At 38.7% G+C, this 22,684-nt stretch overlaps 1 protein-coding gene across 2 annotated transcripts in view; it reads left to right on the top strand.

Annotated features, from left to right (window-relative positions):
- Nucleotides 1–5,943: 5,943 nt before the first annotated feature.
- LOC108691521 overlaps nucleotides 5,944–22,684 on the top strand; it is an 81,047-nt gene continuing 64,306 nt past the window's right edge. The window contains exon 1 of one of the 2 annotated variants that reach the window (XM_018199296.1): nucleotides 5,944–6,049. The gene's annotated coding sequence lies outside the window, so the exon portion shown is untranslated. Of the gene's footprint in view, nucleotides 6,050–7,853; nucleotides 7,874–22,684 lie in introns of those variants that run through there. The other variant, XM_018199297.1, reaches the window with a different exon arrangement.

Genomic DNA, 22,684 nt, shown 5'->3' with positions numbered 1-22,684 from the left:
GCGTTTTAAAATGTAACATTCATGTCGTTGCATAAGAATGTCTTTGAAGCTTCGTTTAAATCAAAAGCACAAAAGTAAATTGTGGCAGGATCCGTAAATTCTGCTGTGGACGTGGGTCGTTCTTGGAACAAGGGCGTCAGTAATTGAAGTGGACGCAATCGGGAGAACTGAGGTGCCGAAACGGGTCTTAAACGAGTTCCAAAGATGAGATAAGGACCCCCCCCCCCGTAATACCGGGGCAAGATCGATTGTGCGCGCGCAGCGTATGTGTAGGAAGGAAGCGCTTCGGGCAGTGTCATATTTTACGACTCATTTTGTTATGTCCTTTCTCACGTCTCATCGCGGTCTTATAAATTCGCACAGATACTTAGCGGTGCTCCGACGACGCTTTCGAGACCGCTTAACCGTCGTGCGTAACTTTTTGTCCGCCTTTATCCGCTAAGGACCGTCATAATTCCAGAAGTAAATGCGCGTAAATCAGTTCGTAGAACGAGAATACACCTTGGCTTTCAACGAGGGTCTAACACGCTAAGCGACGCGCGGGCGCGCGCGGTGATAATTTTATAGATACATCAACGAAGATTACGCCAATTCCTTACGGCAGTTTTAGAGAAGAGATAAAACGAAGGAGCGAGCAATCACTTTAATATTCTCAATCTTTGCGAATTACAAGATTCTATTCCCGTAGACTTTGTCAATCTTAATATTTTTATTGTCAATATGAAATTACTATATGTTCCTCTCCTAAAATAAAGACAAATACGTGTTGCGAGAGTATAATTATCAGTACAATATCTCTTGACCAGTCATCAACCGGCGCGTCCACGTTGCATAAATAGATAGACCTCTTAATAGTGAACGGTGAACATCAGCTTTCGAGAGACGTGGACGAAACATGGGACGAGTTTAACGAAAATTAAATCTCGCGTAATTTCGCCGCAATTAAGCGCAGACCGGTAATTTGCGTGCCTCTACATAGCAATCTTTCGCAGTATTTTTAGCGCGCGAGCGCGAGCGAGCGAGCGAGAGAGAGAGAGAGAGAGAGAGAGAGAGAGAGGGAGAGAGAGAGAGAGAGAGAGAGAGAATCTCGGTTTCAGGATCGAGATAAGCGGATCTCTCGCTAAGAAATAAGTAGTTTAAGACGGTTCGCGTGGCCGGAGATTGGTCTGACGTCGTTACCACCACTGTCAAGAGTGGGGCAGTGTTTTATACACGGAGCCCTGGGTGTTGTGCATCGTGTATCCACAGGTGCATCCCGGCCGTTCGGTCGGAGCGTGTCGAACCTGCCGGTTTCGTGCCGGGAAGACACGAAACCGTGAATTGTGAAACATACAAGAGTGTCGCGCAGTCTGCGAAATATTATCGACGCGATAAACGGATTCGAAGGTGCAAGCGCGATATACCCGCGAGCGTGCTGATATTATCGCGGATAATCGATGTGCGAAGTTAATTCGGTGGCCCGATACGAGGATCAGTCGGTGTTTAAAACATACATGCCGGATTCGAGCGAAAACAAACCTTCCTGTTTGGAATTTTGCGATTTTTTTTGAGCATCGTGTAATTTCGAGGAGAAACGCTTCACACTTTTTGTAACAAGTACTTTCGATATGTCGAATGGAAGTAATGACGACACTACCAATGAAGGTTCAAGTAACCTCAGAAAGTATTATCGTCGATAAATATATGTGTTTTAAATTTTACAATAACTGTGTACTATTTGCATAAATGTCTGTTGCTTCGGACAAGATAAAGAAATGGAAAAATATGATTTTATAAACATTTATCTTTTTAATTTTGTTCATGAACTTTACATGATACTTTACATGCACAAGTAGAAATGATAAGTAGAAATGATAAATGATTCAGATCACTACTTGTTTTGAAAGTATTCGTAATCATAGTACAAATAAGTGCAAATAAATATTTAATGTCAGTAATATACATATCGTTGTCAATAAAATGAACAACAAAGCGGACTTGCAAGTCACCTAGAAATTCATATTTTGTCGAATCATCGTAACAAAATCTGCATAGAGTACTCAACATTTACGACATCGTCGAACTCGGCGGTTATAATTATCGCTGCTTAAACTTAGTAATTATATAAATTATTAAAATAAATACAGTTTTGTGCTCCAAGAATAAATCAAGTGTGTAAGTAAATTGCATTAAGAAAAATTTCTGATTGAAAATTCAATGATAGCCAGTAGATTCTAATCATATCAATCAGAATTCCGATCATCATGATTGAACAGCTGATTATTTCTAGAATTATAATAGGTTCAACTATGAAATTCTAATTTGTTCATTTTCCATTAGAATTCCAATTAATACAATTCTTTTTCAGTGTTCTTACATAAATTACGAATAATCGTGCTCCGAATAGTATACAGTATACAATTTACGATATTTAGAAACTTGGTAGATCGTTAAAGCGCACACTTTCGCACGAGAAGCTACCTCGGGATCGAGAGGGTAGACGCAGAGGGACCGATCGAAAAAAACTCGCTTGTTATTCGCGTGCCGGTGGGATCCCGTCGTCGTTGGTACCGAGGATGCCGGCATCCCGGCATCCCGACGCGATGGTGGGGAAAGATGATGCCCGCGGCGCGGGGAGAGTGGGAGGCGGGAGCGCGCGAGCGACGTGCCGGGCTTTGGGGTTCTGTCTGGTGGTGGTGCCGGCGCGGCGGTTTGTGAGAGGAGTCGACTGATGCCGATGCGCTCGTGTCGCGTCGTAGCGAGACTCAAGCGAGTGAAGCGAGAGCCGGCGAGCGCACATCGCACTCGCAACGCGCGCAAGCCACAACGACAAGTCGTTCACGCTCACGACTCACGACTCACGTTCGCGCCGCGCCGCCAGTCAGCGACGGTCATCGCCGGTGCTTTCACGGTGTCTCTGCCGTATGGCCATGCGTCGCCCCGCCGACCTGGTCACGATACTTACGATCGCAGGAGTACACATCGTCGATCGCCGAGGACGCCGAACCGTCAGCCCGGCGCGTGCGGGGACGAGCGGCAAACGCCGCGGCTCACCCCGAAACATTGCGGAACATTGCAGGAGTAATCCGCGTAACATTCGACCAGGGAGAGGATCGTCGTGTCGAGAAACGATTAGCGAGAAGCGATCGCTCGATCGATGAGGCACAGGATCACGCGATATCGGTTCGCTGCCGTGTCGCTACGTGTCGTTATATTTTCATGAGGAAGTTGATCGCAGAGTATATATATGCGCTGGGTATTCCGTCGCTTTTTCATTGACATTACGGGAAGGGAAGTCCATCGAGCGTCTAAACTTTATATTTGCTATACTCGAAAAGAGACTTCTTTCGATGGTCGGATTTTCTTCGCCATCATTTTATTCGGCGAGTGCCAAAAATCGAGAAGAAGAAGAAGAAGAAGAAGAAAGACCGCTTGAATATTGTTAGTGAAAGGATCATCCGAACAAAGTAACTTTCACCCTGCCGACGACTCGCATCCCTCGAGAAAAGCCGCCGCTGCGCGCGGCACGCAAGCGGGAGGATCTTGCCTATCGCCGCGTCGCTTCGATCGAAGCGAGTCAGTGCTACTCCCGATTTCCACGCGAGTACCACCGCTCCCGGTCTCTCGACGTTGAGGACGGATTACAGCGCGTATCGGTTCCGATTTCACGGCGGATCGGATTCCGAGTCGCGCCGACGATTCATCACTCCGAAGAGACATAGGATTTTCCACCGAATGAGCGAAAACAACAAAAACGAAGTGAAAGTGATCGCGATCAAACGGAGTGCCAGGGATAATCAAAGGAATAGGGCATTTTTCATTCTCCAAGTTTGGCGATCTGACGGCGGACGTTGATGAGAATCTGTGAAGTGTCGTAATTATCGAGCTCCTATATCGCGATCTTTTGCTCGCGATACCAGTTTGACATCTTGATCTCGCGAGGAAAGACTCAGAGCACAGAAACAAAACAGCTGGACGGTGCGACGGCGGAGTCGTTTCCCATGTATATGAAGGTCTTTTCTGTGGCTGAACTAGTACACTTTTGGAACTTGAACAGAGATAGATATATGTTCGATATTTGATAAAAGCGACAAAGAGAGTTTCAGTGCAGAAATAAAAAAAACAGACCTTGGATACAAACTTGTTAACGCACACGAAACCGCGACACCGCGAGGGTTTAACGCAACGCTCTTTGGCATGCTTACGTAAACGACGGTTGTTGCGCGCTGGACCGACCCGAAGGTGGTTTTCTCGCGGGAGGAAGTGAACAGAAAACGTCAAGCAGCGGCGCCAGCGATATCCCGTCGTCCTCTCTCCGTGCACGACGGTGGAAACAAAAAGGGAAAAACAGGAGAAAACGTCGTAAGACACGTGTCCATTATCGGCAATTGCGCTAAGCCGATCGCGCGATCGAGAAAATCCTGTCCTATCTCCGAAACGACGACGATTTCTCCGAGTTTCACGATCGACTGGTTTTGCGGAAGAGATCGATGAAAAAAATCGCAGGAAATATTTTCAACCCAACTCCCCCGACTTCGATGGTGACAAACGATGAGTGATCTGACATCATCGATCGTCTCTCAGAGCGATGTTGTGTCTACGACAAGCCGAGTGTCGACATAGTGTCATCGTGTGATCAACAGTCGCTATTTTATTGCTGAGAGCGTCAAGATAGTGCGTGAAACGTAGTGTAATCGCAACAATCATCATTTTCTCAGTAAAGAATATAAACAAAGAAAAGACAGGACACTGTACCTATAGCTAGAATTATTTATAGTTATATCAGGAAGTTAAAAAAAATAACATAGAATATCAAGAAATTATAAAAGTAATCTGAGAGTAACAATAAATTCAAAATCCTAAATCAGATGTCATATATTCTCAAGAAGAAAGTAAATAAAATCTACGTTGGTGAAAAAAATTCCAAAAACTCTCCTAAATACGAGAGGACAATATTTGAGGCACCATCTGGCCTCAAATTGTTGCAGCCGGAGGGTATCAGTGTCGAGACGCGATCGGAAGGAAGTAACGTATAGTTCTCTCCACTCGATCGGGACCATCATATATCTCGCGTAATGCACGTAAATTATGCGTCTCGCGTTTCTTTCTCCGAAGGAACGGAAACTAGAGGTAAGAACGAGCGAGAAGCGCGTTTACATACCGAGATAACGCGCCTGTGGCGCTTCCTTCACCTACGATTTTCTTCCCGTCTCTCGTTACCGCGGTGAGAAACAAAGTGTTTCGTGACTTCGATACGGATCTTTGGTGTCACTCTCGGTGCTCGGCTGGTGTCAACGTGTCTTGTCTATTTACGATCAAACGTGTCTGTATTTGCGTAACGTTACACGCGTTTCTCGCGTGTGTTAAGTGTGCCATGCGAGAGGACCCCGTCGCGACTCGCCTTTGAAATTCGTTCAGTGGGACGCTCTGCCGATTTTTCGTGACCCATGCGATTCGGGGAAGCTCGCGGATGCCTATCTGTGATTTTCTCGGAAATTCAAGGAGAACGGCCACGCCGATAATATTATGCATTCCGACGAGGGATATCGATGCAACGCGAGAGAGTATTTTAGACTTACGTCAAGGAGTGAATGGAAATCGTGCAAGATTTGAGAAACGGCGAAAGTCATCAAAAGGGTTCATGGATTTTTCGATTAGTTTGTCTGATATCTCCGCGATGAAGAAGAGAATCGAATGATATTTCTCTGAGCGAAATGTCCGGTACCGTTATATTCGAGCTTATACGGTTGAGAATTCATTTGCTTAGATCTCGAAAGCAAACCCGTCGACAATAATATCTCAAGGAGTGTACACGTCAAGTAACTCGCGCGACGGCTCTTTTTTTACTTCATACAAGCTGCTCGTAAATATCTTGATGATCGTTACGTCTGATCGGATCTTTGTTCAAGATGTTCGACAAATTGTCTTCTGAAAAATCGTGAATTCCCATAAGAATTTGTTAGACATCGAGGAAAATTTAACGTCCGTGGTGCTGCTGTCGCAGAAACTGAACACTTCGATCCACTTTGAGTTGCAGCTACGCAGGAAATCCCTACGTTGCTTCATTCTGGTGAGTCTTTTCAAGTAATTACGCGTAAACGATTAAATATGACGTAAAACGTCGCAAATGTTTACATACTTATTTAATCTGAATATTTTCGTGACGTGATATATATATATATATATATTCGACATATGAACTCAAGATGTAGTAATATATATTTCTGTTAATTATTATATATAAGCTAAGAGTAAAATAGCCGAGAAAATAGCAGATCGATCTGGATCTGTTCTCACGACCGAGAGAAAATATTTCACGGTAATTATTCACTCGCTAGGTTTGCAGAATCATTGACAGGATAATTTATTGATTGACCGCCACCGAGTCGCGCCGTTAATTTTTCTTGCCGCGTGTCGAAATTAACATAATCAAATGTACGAGCTAGAAACGAGGTTTCTTTGAGCTCTAACTAGTCCTGAGTAAATAAGAAAAAAAAAGGGATGTAAAAACGCGGGAAACGCGATATCCTTGCAGACGCGTGCGTGAGAGGCTCTATATCGACGTCATGCCGCGTGCGACGTAAACAATTTGAGAGAGACATTCAACTTTAACGCATTTCAACGATGATCATCGTATACCATTGTGAGAAACAATAAATTCGTGAGTCAAGCGCATCGAAGATAAAAACAACGAGAGATCGAAAGGGAAAGTCGCTGATACACCGAGAAAAATCGTCTGATTGGATTAAATAGTAATTCTGATAGAGAAATGGACAATCAGAATTCTAGCTACCTCAACTAGAATTCCAGCAGATTTAACTAGAAAATTCTGATTTGTCCATTTTCAATCAGAATTTTTTTTTTAATGTACGAAAAAGAAAGAAAAGAAGGTACAAAGGTGTATTTAAACGACCGCATAGTTCTGTTCCACAATAAATTGTTATAATAAGCATCTAACGATTCAAAGCAAAATTCTGGTTATGATAAATTAACAAAAAGGTCCAATCAGAATGATATTTTGATGAGGCCAAATAGAATTTCTGGTTACAAATATATTTAGAAATTCTGTTTCACAAAAATGCCATTCTGGTTAAGTCTTTTTATTGGTTTAACCAGAATATTTATCGGTCCATTTCTACCAATTGTAAATTAACTTTAATCTCGATTCAATTTACGCTTCATCTTTTTCTAATTCCAAGGATTAGAAAAAGAAGAAGAGTAAATTAAACTGAGATTAAAATTAACTACATTGAAACGGATCTCAGTGTATTTATTTATTTATTTATTATATAACGATATCGAATTTACAATTTTTCTCAAACTCGTTTTAATTATTTATAGTAATATTTACCTAAAAGAGAACGCGGTTGAGTGAAATCACCTTGTACAGGCGATGCGAGCGTGAAACGTGAGATCGTAAATCGTGGTTGCACCGTTTCGCGGGATACGCCCCGTTAACTCGCGGGTTAAACGGCGCAGTCCGCCCATCTTTCGGGGTGAACAACGCTCTCCTTGTTTGCCCTTATTCCTCTTTCCCTCCCTCGCTCCCTCTCTCTCCCGTCGGGAATCGGTACGCGGAATCGGGGGAGGAGATCGTGCTCGACCTCTCGTCGATTTCCGATCGGGTTAAGCAAACATCGGTCGGTTCTCACCTCTATCGCGATAATGGCTGTAATTTCGGCAGCTTCCCGGTCCCCCACCTCCGTACTCTCTCCTCCCCCTTTCCTCTCGATTTCACGTACGCGTACGTGCAGATTGCAGAGGCCGATCGCGGTGGATTTGATTGCACGGCGCGCGACCGTCGATTTATTAACGCTCTGAGCGCTTGACGTCCTCTCCTCCCACCTGCACCCGCATCGATCTCACGGAATGAAGTAAAATCGCCTACCCTGAGGTAACATTCTTACGTCCTCTTTCGCGAAATATAGTCGACGAGTTTTTACTGCGCTTGACGACTTCGTGCTCGCTACATATTTCTGTTGTCGTCAAGTGTTTAAAGTACATTTTCATGTTTCATGATACTCGTTTTCGGTGTCGAAATAGGTTGTTATATGAAAAATAATTGACGTTAAACAGTGAAAATGCATGAAAAGGAGTATCATGTATGTACTTTAACTTCGAACTCTTGAACTGAACAAACTAATGCTGAAAGTTACATAAGTTCAACTTTTAGCGTTTAGTTGCTTTCCATTTATATCAAAATTCAAATAATTCTTATTTATGATGTCATAACTCAATTGAACCGCACCGTCCTTTTTATTCCGACAAAGTGAGATTCAATTGAGTTTTTATCTACAATCTACACAACCTCGAAACCATATGCTTCATTGAACTTCACATTAAAAGTGAGATTATGAACCTATGTTGTTATGCGATAACTTTGTCACCAAAGTAAGCAAGTAGTGACGTCATTATGTGAGTATAAAATATTTACATCACTATTTAGACTCAGTATCACTTGTGTGAAAATAGAAAATAACTATAAACGTCAAAGTCACGCTGACGTTTTTATGAAATATCACCTTTACGGTATTTCATTACAGAAGGATCAAAGCACACAAAGTTGCCATGTCGAATCCTTTTATCCCTAATGAAGTGATGTCTCAGCCACTTAATTGCTTCTGCGAGATCGGTTTATTAATCGCCACTGTCCGCGACGCAAATGACGGCTATCTATTAAGTCGCATTTTACTATTGGTTTTGCGCGACGCGGGGCGTGCGGTGATCCGCCTCTGTGCGCGTGCACGTGTTGCATGCGCCTCGATTCGTTCCTTTCTATACGTGCGTATATACTACATACATACTAACACTTAGATGCCCGCGAGAGACGGCTGCATTGCACGTAGTATGCAATGAAGTACACATCCGACATGCGCGCGCGTCTAGACGTCGACTTCAGTGAGCATTATCCGGAAGAATCACGATGAACGACGCATTTTCCGTGCAACATGTTACCACGTGTCAATAGTGGCTTTCAGAAATTTTTTCATATACTCGCGCGAGCAATGACACGTCGCTCATCTCACTTCTAAACCGGTCTTACCCCTTCATATAATAAAGTATTATAAATGCGCACATGTATAGACATAAACGATTCGTTGAAACGAGTCAGAGCGAGTATATCACTGAGCTTTTTACCTTTTACATGCAGATTCACTTTCCAATCCCGTTAATCACTATTACGGTTGTAATGCAAAGACTCGATACTAAGTCACTGTGAAGCTATAAGATTGGAGCACATATCTTTGTATAATATAGCATATAGCATAAGAGAATCAACTAATTAAGGTTCTTCATTTCATGGAAAGGAAAAACTCTGATCAATTCTCTTAATAAGATGATTCTATACACGGTTAATAATACTGATTAATAATATTGGATCAATAATACTGACATTAATATTTTAGTACATTAATATTTTTACAATCTTATACGAGCAGTAAAACACTGTAAAAAGTAAAATATTAATTTTAACTTAAAAATATAGTATAGTAGACTTTCTAAGACATGCATGTTAAAATTTTTGTGTTGATTGTGATATACTGTGACATATGGATCTCTAATAATGCAATATTGACTACATTTATACGGCACTCTTAATCGGGTTTAATAACATTATACGTAGTTATGAAACTGGACAATCACAGTCATTCCATTTTTCACAGGAATCTATATTCCTATGATTGTCAGTTTCATAACTACAGATGTTATTTGAACTCGATTAAGAATGCCGTGTAAATGTAGTCACTGATGCAGGAGAATTAAAATCTAGGTCATCGTCAGTATTCTGTACAATCCATCAATATTAATCACACATGATTAGTAATATTGTCAATATTTGTTAATACTAACAGTACTATTGACCGTGTTATACTTTACATATTGCACAAGTGCTTCGATTTTTATTGATGATTTTATATTTATGAAATATAAAATAATCAGTACAAATAAGCGAAGAACCTATTTGACTGAAAATAGATCTTAATGTCTAATAATATTTTTGTGTAAATTTTACAAATTCCAGCTCAAAACTTGAACAAACGTCCTTCTTCACTTCGTGTTAAACGTTTCTCGGTCAATATTTACTTACTATTTCAAAAGAATTACTATTTAAGACTACATTCCAAAACATCCACTCTGAGAAAAATTTTACTCGAAATGTTACACGTAACATATACTATATTATGTAGGATAAAATTTTCCTCAGAGAGAAAGTTTTGAAATGTAGCCTAAAAAACAATATCAGAGGATCCAAGTTAAAAAAAATCTGATATTATATATATTTCAAGCTCTGTTTTATCTAACTACTCGACAGAGAGATATGTGTGTGTATATATATATATATATATATATATATACACACACACACACACACACACACACACACACACATAGTGTATTTGTAGAAATTCTTGAAATATCTCGACGAAATTGTGCAATATTATGTGTAAACTCGATCGAATTGCTTTATAGTGAGAAGATGAGAAATGTATATAAATATAATTGCAGAGAGATAACAAAATCATCCGAAGCAATCAACGCGCGATCTACGTTGTAATCTCCATTCAATTATGTTATAATCGGCGACTCGAGTACACGTCATTTTTTTTCTTTTTTTTTTGGGGCGACAAGAATTTTATCGTTGCAAGTCGGAGCACCGATCGGGGCGTTATTCCCGACTGATGGCCTTCGTTGAGTGATACAATGACAATGCAGATTCCATCCCGACGTTTTTCATCCCGATGAAATTAATTTTATGATTTTCCTTTGGTTTCATTGAAAAATGTAAAATTCATCGCTGCCAATCGGAGGGACCTAAAGAAAGTACCTGATAATATTTTCGATCAGCAGGTTTAAACCGATCTGGATTGGATTAACGACGTCATATATGCTCCACTATTGATTAACATTACATGTTCTACCAATAGTAGAGCATGCAACATCATTAATCCAATCCAGATCGGTCCAAACCCGCTACGGTCGAAAACGCTATAAGTGAGGAACCTAAGTACAGTACAGTTTGTTTAGCCACGTCCGTCCGCACGGCCGAAAACATGCACGCGTATTAAACGCGCGGAATCCACGAGGGTGGGGATTAGCTGTGAATGAAACTAACCACTACGTATTGCCTGAATGGGCAACCGCCGCGGGGGAGAGTAGAGTATATTTCCGTTCGTGTTTATAGACGCGGATGCGGCCGGAGATACTGTCGGGACATTTGAAACGTAGCAGATCCGCCGTGGCGGATCTAAGGGTGGCTAATGACGGTACAGTGTAGAACGGAAAAAGAGATCCTGCCTACTGACTGTCGTCGTACAAATAACGACTATTTTCAGCCACACGCGACTGTTCATGAGTATTATGACTGCGAGCACAATCTTTGCGAGGAGATACATTGGGTGAAACCGTCTGATAATTTATGTCTAATCGTACAAAATTTATGTGCGGTTAAATGTCGCCAAGACTTATCCACTAAGTAGTCGATAGAAATTCTCGTTATCGTTTCTCACACGGCCGTCGCTCGCGGGGAACATCGATCTCATAGACGCGATGACAAACGCCACAATGGAGATATACGTCGTATGCGTCTCTTCGTCGTTTCCCAGTTTCGAGAAATGACCATTTTACGCGGAATAATAAACGGTGCTTTCAATAGAGATATCCTATCGAGACAATCACACCTGTATTCTTTCATGATACCCACGCGGGCGCCGCGTCCTGTCAGGATGCAGAAGGATAAGCGAAGAATGATTGTCTTTTATCTGTAGAATGTGTGTAGATAACGACTTGTCTGATAATATTCTTCAGAATTCCACGAGACGAAATCGTATTAGTCGAGTCTAGTATCTCTCTCTTCTCCCCTGCTGCACCCCTCGAAGATATTTAATTGCGTTATCGAGGAAAGCGCGAAACGATCTTCTATCAATCGTCAAAAGATATTAGCTGACGATTTTTAGCACAATCGTATCTATAAAATTTTTGCGACTCTTGACAATGTATTATCGGCTATCCGCGAGATTAATAATTTTCTCTAGTATTTCACAGCATACGATTGTTGCCGATTTTTTCTCAACCTATTAATAAATTATTACGTCAATAAGGAAATAAAGCGATCGATTTCGATTAATTCGATTAATAAGGAAAGAGTGTAATCCACCATTCAAATTTTCTATCATCAATTTTAACATACAATCTGAATACCGTGGGAAATCGCGAAAGTGTAGCGCAATAAGCTCTTCTAGACTAGAGACTTGATTTATAAAAGAATCTGACCACGAGATGATAAACTTTTGATTAGTCTGTCATTCTTGTCAACTTCAGTTAGAATAAGTAAGATAATTATAAGAATGAGATAGCATACAAAGATACGTATCTAAAAATCTTTAAGGGGTGATTTCTTATACAAAGAAACATGCTAAGTTTCATCAAAATAATTCTAGTGGTTTTCGAAACTTTTGAAAAAAAAACCGAAATTGTTTCTTCAACTTTGACATCTTGCGAAACTAACCGTTTTAATCACATAAAGTGATATATATATATATCATAAAGTTTTCGTATTGAATTAGTAGAGAGATCATTCTTTAAAATCTTTTAAAGTACTTAGAATTTAGATTGTATAACAAGAAACAATATATATATTTTTTTTTTCACTCTTGTTTTGACAAAATTTTGACAAATTTCTTTCCATTTATACTCGTTTCCACCAATTTTTAGAACTAGAAGATGAAAAGTGAGTTGAACTGAGATTAAAATTAATCAGCATTAGAAATGGACATTAATGACAAGTTGACACAAATATCATTTTATTTTTCTTGACAATTCCGTGAGTAACAAAGATAAAACGACAATTATGTTGATTTGTATTACCAAATAGAAAGTATCCTCTGTTATAGGATTTAAAGGACCTTCTATTCTTGAAAACGCCGATGATCGTCAAAAAATCGATTATCGGCGGAACCGGCCGGATCGGTTTCTTACGGTACCGTTCACCTACCGTTACCGGCACACGCCGCGAACCAATGGTACGGTGCAAGCCCGTCGATTGGTCGATCGCGATGCAATTAACGAGATAAATTTATCTGAGGTAGAACAACCGGCTACGGAGACGCGATCGAAATCACGCCGGCCGGCTTTTCTCGGCGATTTACGACGGCAGGTTCGTCACGGTCGCGATAATTACGAGCATCGCTAAGTCGATCACCGGCTGATCGACGGAAATAACTCTTTGTAGGGCTTAGGATTAATTAGTCATGCCGCGTGCCGCGTATGACAGTCCGACGGAGCTGTCCATCTTTCCATCTCGCGCGAAATCCCGTCGCGTTTTCGTCGCGGCTGCTTATCCGCCTTAACATTTTAAGCCGACAAGCGTGCGTCCGACGAGGTATGCGGTGAATTTGCACGCCTCGCTCTAAATGATCGCTCGGTGGATGAATCACGTTGTCTGAAAGAGTCGAATAAACGAGTCTTGATTTTAAACGTATCATTAGAAATGACAACTATACGATCCAATTCCATAGGCATTTTCATGGCCTCGTCGGTAAACTGATTGATTTGATAATCGGGTTTCTCCTATCCTTTGGATTTTTTATTTTTTTCTGTTCAGATTAATCAACTTAAGTGCGCCGTAAGAATTTGATCGTTTGACTTTGTTGTTTGACATGTTTAGTGATTTGTTCTGTTTGGAAATTTTATTTCATTTTTCATGTGTCGCACTAGCGAGTCTATGTTTTGATGTTCTTGTTATTTCAGGAAGCAATATATCATTTTGCTTCCTAAATTCTTATGGTCTGCTTATCAACGATGCGATGTCCGAATCTGATCTCGACGTCGAAATAAATTTTAATTATATACATGAAAGTTCAAACATGAAATTTATAAAATATTTGTTATATTGTTTACTACTTATTTGTACACGTTCCTATGTTATAATTATTTCTATTTACAGTTATGGTGTTTTGATGCTCATTATCATGTATCGGATTATCCGGAAAGTTCATGCCGCAAAAGATTTAAATTTAATAAATGAAATTAAAAATTTAAATCTTCTGCGTTTCAATTTTCTTTCAAAATCGGCACGAACTTTATAATACCCAATACTTCTATTTGTGATTATTAATTCGCGATAATTTTGATCCATCACGAGGCGAGCAATCAGATGTTTTGGAGTATTTCAGTACTTTGAGATTACATCAGACGATATTATTACGTTCCATGTCAATTAGCGTTTTGAGGTATCGTACGATATAATTGAGAACGATTCGCTAAGTGCTTTGAGAAGTCGAGATGCCGGAACGAGATGAGGTGCCATTGTCACTTGAGTTGACAAAAGATACGAGCCACGCGCATCTTCGCCCTTACGAGAACAAAAATATTCGAATGAAAAATAAATCAGTGAAGCATTTGCGACGATGTTGGAACTACAAGTAGTGAAATACCATGCTGAAGAAGCACGCGTATCTCCGAGTGACGGCGAAGCACTTCGATGACACGTCGGCGTATTCAAATTTAAGTACGGAATACTCGACGGACGGGAAAAGACGGGTGGCATACACCGCGAGAGCATTACAATTCCCGTTTTTGTGGACACTTTCTCTTCACGATTTGTGTATCCCGCTCGACAGAATTCTCGGGGGAAAGGGAAATTTGAAGATGCGGTGCGCTCGCAGATGAAATCCATGTCGAAATCGTAAACACAATAAGAATTCGAGTTTATTTTAATACTGAGAAAACTGTCTGATGGGATTAATTGGAATTCTGGTTGAAAATGAACGAATCGGAAAGAATTTTTATTTATAAGAATTATTATTTATAAGAATTTTCTGATTAAACTTACAATTAGAATTTTAGTTGAGAACCGGAATTCTGATTGATATAATCAGAATCTTTTGATTCATTCCATTTGCAACCAGATATTACAGATTTTTCTGTATAGTTTTAACGTTATATTATGTGGTGATCTATTTGTTCAATTAAAATAGAGACTAAGCTCCAGAAAAATGTTCGGACATTTTGAGAAAAAAGTTTTTTTCTCAAATTACTATATTTTTCTAAGAATTTTTTCTTTTAGCGTTATTGTTTCTCTACATCAATGATTTTAAGATTCTCCAGATTTCTTCCACTTTTAAGTGTTTTAATAAGTATCAGCATAAAGAATAAAGCCAAGATAGACAATTCAATCTCTGACTTTTTCCTAACTCCTTATAATTAATTCGATTTTCCTTGTTCTGTTCGTTATATCTAATCAATTTTTGTATTGGAAAATGCTTGCTTTGTGCATTTTTAAAATTGTATGTGATACCGTTTTTTTTTCAAAAATCTGTTCTTAATTTTCCAGAAAAATAAAATCAACGGAAAAATTCTAACCTTTATTCCATTTTTTTCTGAAAAAAAGAAACAAAGGTTAGAGTTTTCTGGAAAATTAAGAACATTAATCAAGCCTCATATATATAGTACATAAGTACCACTCAAATATTAGCATCAGTCAACGTTTCCTCGACGAGCACGTAAATAGGATGGAGAACTTAAAATAGCACGCGTTGTCTTGATACCTCTACCTTATAGATCTTTTCTTATTAGGCACATATTTATCTCATAGTAAACATTTTATTTCCAAGATAACGCATATCGAGGCGCTTAAGCAGCCGATTGATGACACCCGTTCTCCATACCGTCCCGAGCATCGAAACCGTATTTCTCGTAGGCGTGACTTACGACGCGGATATTCTTCCGCGGCCGAGATATTATCGTAACTTAGCGCGACTAATTGGATGCAGCGGTACGACGATTGCTCGAAGATATCATTAACAGTCATTATATCTCGGCACCTCGCGTGGAAATGGAAATTGCTTCACTTGCGATTATGATTCGCTATTATGTCACACAAATGTAAATCATTAAATCGCTGCGACAACATATCGCGATCGTACGTTGGCATTTACACCATCTCGATTGCATAGAGATATCAGCGAATGATGCAGATTCGAATTTACAGTCCGTCGTATGCGGAAACGTTTCGCGAGATGTAATAATTAATCGTTTGTCGAAGATGGAAGAGTTGTCTGTAAAATGGTGGATTGCCGCTTGACGGAGGACACCTGCGTGAATATAAAGTGAGGTAAATTCATCGCTATATCGGCAATATATTCAGTCATAAATGAATTATGCATTTCTATAATTAAAGTTATCATACATTACTTATATACGTTCACAATGCATAAGAATTGTTGTCACTTGACATACGAATACCATGATCGTCTAAAGTTTAACGTCGCTGAAGTGTCATATTTCATAACGGGAAAGGTCGTTATCGGAGAATTTTTGCAATATCATACTTCGGTTACGGTGAACGCGTCCGTGCATTCGACGCTAACCGGCTAACAAGTCGCCATGGCAATTTCCATCTTGAAATTTGCATTACCGTTGCAATGTGCATGGTGTTTCTTTTATCTCGTCCGAAATTTACCACAAAGTTTCATTATTCGCTTAATTTATTTAGTTTTATCTTATACAACGTTTCGTATGATGTTTCGCTCAGACGCAAGCCACGCGATATGATTTTTCTCGATGGTTCATTCGCGACTTAACATAGCCTTTTACACCAAACGATCTTGTCGTCGGTAAGTACCGTTGCGAGAGGTGCAAATTAAACGGCGATTAACGGGTGAAACCGTGACGGGCTTCCGTCTTCTGCAAAGTCATTATTATAAAGACACTCACGATAAGTTTACGAGTTTCAGTCGTGAGGAGTTGCCTTACGCGTCGGCAGATAATACATTTTGTCTGGCATTAATGATAATGTACCTGCAGAGTATATTATTTTGGAGAATATTTTTAAGCGAGAGCTTCAACCAATAAAATAAATTCTGTATTATATTATCGCATTTTCAATTTTATAATAGCTGTTGTATTTGCATTAACATGATTAAGCTTTTAACAGAGAATAATAATTGTTGACACACATTTTTTTTTATTGTATCCAGTTTTTGATTTATGTCATTCACGTAATAATTTAACATTAAACTTAAAATTAAACACTTCTTTTTTTATTTATTTATAATAATTGAAAAAAGATGTGTTTAATTTTAAGATATTAAAGTATTTTATTCTCGTCTCTATTTTTTAAACATTTAGTTTTAAACTTTTCCAACATTTTATGTTTAACATTTATTGAAAAAGTTTAAAACTAAAATATCTGTAAGTATTTAAAAAATAAAGAGAGAAAATAAAATATTAATAATACATTAATAATAATAATAATATAATATCTTAATATCAGACACTTTTTTTTTTAGTAAAGTTTTAATTTATTTGACATGATATGGAAAGATATGAGAAAGGGAGTATATGAAATTTCTTTCTTCTTGACGTTTAGTTTCATCAGCTAGGATTATTTGATATAATCCCAACTGATGATAGACATAGACATATTGAAATAGATACTTGTTTTAAAAAATAAACGTATGATAAACGATTGAGTTAAAGAAGTATGCCGCTTTTGATTGAATTCTCGCGACGAATGACATTATTATAATTGACATATATGTAAATTCACGCGTTTTATTATTCATCATTCTGCTATTTTTATTTCGGCATATTTTGATTGCTTCGCGATATAATTAATTATACTCGCCCGCGCTTTACGATCTGTTTTCTCACCTTTCCGTTTATTCCTTGGAATAGTTTTATGTTTGTTTAGTATGCACAATTATTTACTTATAAAGCAGATAAAGAGACATTTTTTTCAAAGCATGGCTCTGAAAAGCGGCACTTAACATTTTTTTAGATACGTCATTATATCGATATTTTACATTGTATCCTTAGCTAAGTACAATAAGAGATTTTCTATTATTATTCTCTTATGTTTCTTTTTTATTAAATCCTTAACTATATTCAACAAGAGAGAGATTGTGTATCGATTTAACACCATGATTTGATTTATCGGAAGAGGAAGGAAAATTATATTTATTAATTAAGAAATTATGTTATTATTAATATAATTATTAATATTTTATTATCATCTCTCTCTAGTTTTTACAAATAAAAAATCTTTAAAAATGTTTAATTACTTACCTGAGACAATCATACAATTGTACGAAAAGGATTGTTTTGCAGTAGTATCTAAATACATTTAGTTAAATTCAGACCTGAAGATACAGACCTTTAAACTGGTTGCTATAGAATGTCAAAATTTTTTACAGCATTGCTTATCATGCTTGAGATTCCTACGTAATTATTTTGATGATCCAACAAAGTTATTTTTAAAGCTATTATATTTAGTAAAATTTGTAGATGCTTCAGTAAAATCATTCTTTTCTTTTGTATTAATCTCATTTCGTGGAATTCATTTTATCGCAGAAATAGCAAGATAATTTGATGATGATAATCTGTGAAATATCTTGTCTGGCATTTCATTTCTATTTCGTCGCACTTGTCACACTTGTCACATATATCTCGAGAGAATGAGTATACAATCGCTTCACGTACATTTAATAAATTGGACGAATCGTCGCATTCGTAAATCGTCATCGAAGATACAAGACGCTTATCAAAACCATAAACGGTGCGGAATTAGTTGGTAGCCGAGAGGCGATTGAGACCTTATTGCCGTTTATACGCCATACGCTTACGATAAGTGGCGTCATAAATGTGATTGAATGCAGCATGCACGGTACAATGCGGTGTTTCGGCACGCCTTGTTGGAAGTTCTCGCGATCAAACGCCAATGAAACAAATTGCAATTGCGTGTTAGGTCGAGATACGTAAAAGTGATACATCGATACGTTGTATCCGCATTATAGTATCAAAACGAAATTGCTTTCGATATCGAAATTATTATACTTTCGATTATTTATAATTATAAATGGTAACTACTTCTTCAATTTGCGATTTATATGGGATACGATTAAAGAAGTATTTAAAGCTCTGTGTTTAAAGCTCTAAGGATTACATTAGGCAAGTTGCAGAATGTAGAACATTACGAGCGATAAATCACAGGCTGAGATAGAATATGGGTGAAAAAAGCTGAAGTGGATATACGACACACATAATTTCCCCATTGCGCCAAACATATTAATACAAGTGGTCTAGCCGCCTTCGACTGACGTCGTATTTGACTACGGCTCCGTATTCGCGCGCCATAACCTCCGTTTATGAAAGCTGCCGTTATCCTTTACAAAGTTCGTTTAACAATCTAGCGTGAGGGCGCGTTTCGTGACAACATGTTCCGCGAATGACAATTGATTTTATAAGTAACGATGTCACTTTACGCCCACTTATGATATACGGGCAGCGCGTCGAGATTGTCCGCGCGAGTTCGAGGCGACAATAAAATTTTAACGCAGGCATAAAAGCGCCACCGTCCGTCTCTCGATACTGAGGCGAACCCAGACGGATATTTGAGAATACGGTCCTCACCACAACGCGACGGTCGTAAGAGCATAAATAACGAAAATCCAACGCGATCGTTTTGCAGTGTGCGCGCGGCCGATGAATATTTACGCTGACATTTAGACTTCCATTACCCCGTTCGCGTGTATGTGCTAGCGCAGCAACGGGAGAACAATACAGTTTGGTCAGAGTAACCACCGCACCGGGAAGAATCAATTCCTGTGATTTACCGCCGGTCGCGGTAAATAAGGTAGCTTTAGCTAGATAGAGTTGGGAAATAATTCATACAAAAATTTTCGAACAAATTTTCGATTTTCAATAAAATAGAAAATTTCAATAGAAAATAAAGACTCTAAATAGTCAAGCTGGATTTTTAGTATTTAAATAATTTGGTATATATTACATACTCGTATCCAATCCTACAAACTGCGTGCCGAATTTAATTTTTAGTCTTGAAATATAATCCTAATAGAATTAGAGTATTATTTAATACATATAAAATTTATAAGTAATTTAATAATATTGATGCTCATATTATAGACATCTTAGGAATCTTAACCTGTAAATAATTTTATTGCGAAAAATATTACTGCAACTCGGATCTACTTTTCCGAAATTCAATTACTCTTCCGAATTTCTTTTCATTTTAGAACTTCACGTTACAATTTTCCTTGCACTGTTAAATCTTTAGTGTTAAATTTCACATAATTGAATTTATAGTTACTTAAAAAAAAATTGACAAAAAAGTCTTTTTCTACTCTGTTATACCTTTTTAAATCGCTATCACTTCTATTCAATATATCGTTATTCGAAGCAAATTTGACATTATATATAATATAAAAAATCAAATTTAACCATTGTTTCAGTATAAAATAATTGATATATTGAGTAGGAATAGTAACGACTTACATAAAGTTAAATTTGACATTATAGATTTAACAGTGTGGGCTTAATTTATCTCTGCGTTCTCTCACCGCCGCTAGAGATATGTTTATTCTTGTGAATCGATTTCTCTACAAATGTATTAAGGCGATAACGATAACAGATCGGATTTGAGTCTTATATGGTGGATTTAATCCGACGCTCACGATCGCCACGCGATCTTTATAAAAATTCCGATCGCCCGGGCACGATTCTTATCCGGGCCCAACAAAAATTCTAATTGCCGGCGCACGATCGTTATCTACGCGCGGAAAAATTCTGACGGCCGGTACACGATCGTTCTGTTTCCTCGAAAAAATTCTGATTACTGATGGGAAGCGAGCGAGGATAGTCAGTATTAATCGACGCTAATCGCGCCCATACGGGAAGTACCGTTCGAATGCCGAGAGCAGAGAAGCAACAAGCGTCGCCCGCGTGTATGATGGACCTAATTTACGATTTATCCTCACAAAATCGGCGCGATAAATAATACCCGTTCGCGAATCGCGCGAATGACTAAGAGCTCATTAGCCACGCGCGTCACTGCGTGTTTTTTTTTTACGGTTGACGAGACACACTTTATTAGCATGTATTCCGTCTGTGAACTGCATCAATTAGAAGCGTCGCGAATACATACGAGACTTGATAGACGCGTAATTAGCAAATACCGGCCGCTTATCCAATCCTAATCCGTATATGATGCTAAATTATGCGTATTTCTCATCTCTGCGTCCAACTAGCGACACTATGCGAGGTTCTCGTTTACGCCATTTGATATCATTAATCTTTAATTTGTATGTTTTTCTCACCAGTAAATACTATATATTACGAGACGCTTTTTACAAGTAAACATCGTGACGATCAGTATAATTCTGACAATATTTATCACTTCCTTGCGTGATCTATCTAAGGCTTGTCTAAGAAACTTCTAAGAAGATTATCTAACAATGAAGCCTGCGGCGCATGATGCTTTTTTCCTGTTGGAAATTATACCACACAGAACGTAAAATTTCCAGTAATTTACTAAAACGCAAGCAATCCAGCAGAAAAACATGCATTGTGTGCCGCGGGCTTAAGAATACTTTCATATTGCGTGGAAATGTACGTTACCCGTGCCTAGAAGTTCTCCAAGTTCTCGTAGTCCGAATTTCCATTTGCCTCATCCGTTGTGCTCACTTTACGGCGTGGGACCACCTACGCACATCGAATGTCGATTAGCAAACCGCAATAAGTTATCGAATGCCATAGCTAGCGGCTATGTGCGTTCCAGCATTACTGGCTCATTTGATTCACACTGTCCGTAATTTCGGCCTCGCGAAAGAATAATGGCGAAATACGCAGACTTTCACCCGGAGGGGGTTGGTCTACGTTGCGGGACGGCTCGATCTTATGGATGCACCTGCCGAATTTACATGACACTCGAGCTTAAGCCGTTTAGCCCGAATAACCGATCCACGCGAGACAATGAATAGCCCCTTCCATTTCTTCGTCCCTCTATATCGTGTATAATCATTATATATATAATATATAAGTTTGCGAATACACGTATAATTTGGGCTTCAAATGTTGAATTATAATTCTCTAATAGTAGTAATATATCAGATAATTTCTCTAACCTCGAAATTAAACTTAAAAATTGTTTTAGAATTGAAGTCTTAAATATTCCGCGTTATCTACAATAAATCTATATTTCCATAAGATTTCGAAGAAGAGATATACTACCAATATACGCAGATATCTGATACGTTGCGAGTATGGAACAGTAATCGTCATAAATATCTAACGATTGCGGAAAGAATCAATCAATATAATCGCGACACTAAATCTCTATCAATAATTACATCGACGAAAATTAACTCTGTTTCCTTGGATCAGTATAGCATGTATATCGATATGCAAATAATGATGGTAATGCTCGAAGGCTACTGATTAGTATCGCAACAGGCATTAAATTTAACGTGAAGAGTTGATTAAAAAATTACGCAATTAAAAAATTATTTCTTAACGATAACGTGAAGTCGAGCATTCCGAGTTCGGAATCGTTTAATTTGAAAATTACCGATTAAAATTTTTTTCAATCGGAGCTATCATTTCTCATAACATCAGGTACGTGTCATGGAAGGCACTGATTTCTCTTTAATCTCAGCGATTCACTTCACACGAATGAACGCGAGTCGAGCGGACAGACGCAGAAAAGGAACGTGGACGATTTATGCGACGTTTCAACATACCGTGATGTTGACGATTTAGATTTAGTACTCAGAGGAAAATCCTGATAAATTCTTAGACGAAAAGTAGCGGTTTCTCAATGTCCGCAGCCGAACATGCGTCCGCAAATACGATAATCATCTATAAATTTAATAAACGGATGGACATAGATTTCTTTGGAATTCCGCTT

This window comes from Atta colombica, unplaced genomic scaffold (genome assembly GCF_001594045.1).
Source record: "Atta colombica isolate Treedump-2 unplaced genomic scaffold, Acol1.0 scaffold47, whole genome shotgun sequence".
Lineage (NCBI taxonomy): Eukaryota > Metazoa > Arthropoda > Insecta > Hymenoptera > Formicidae > Atta > Atta colombica.
This window is presented reverse-complemented; position numbering and strand designations above follow the sequence as displayed.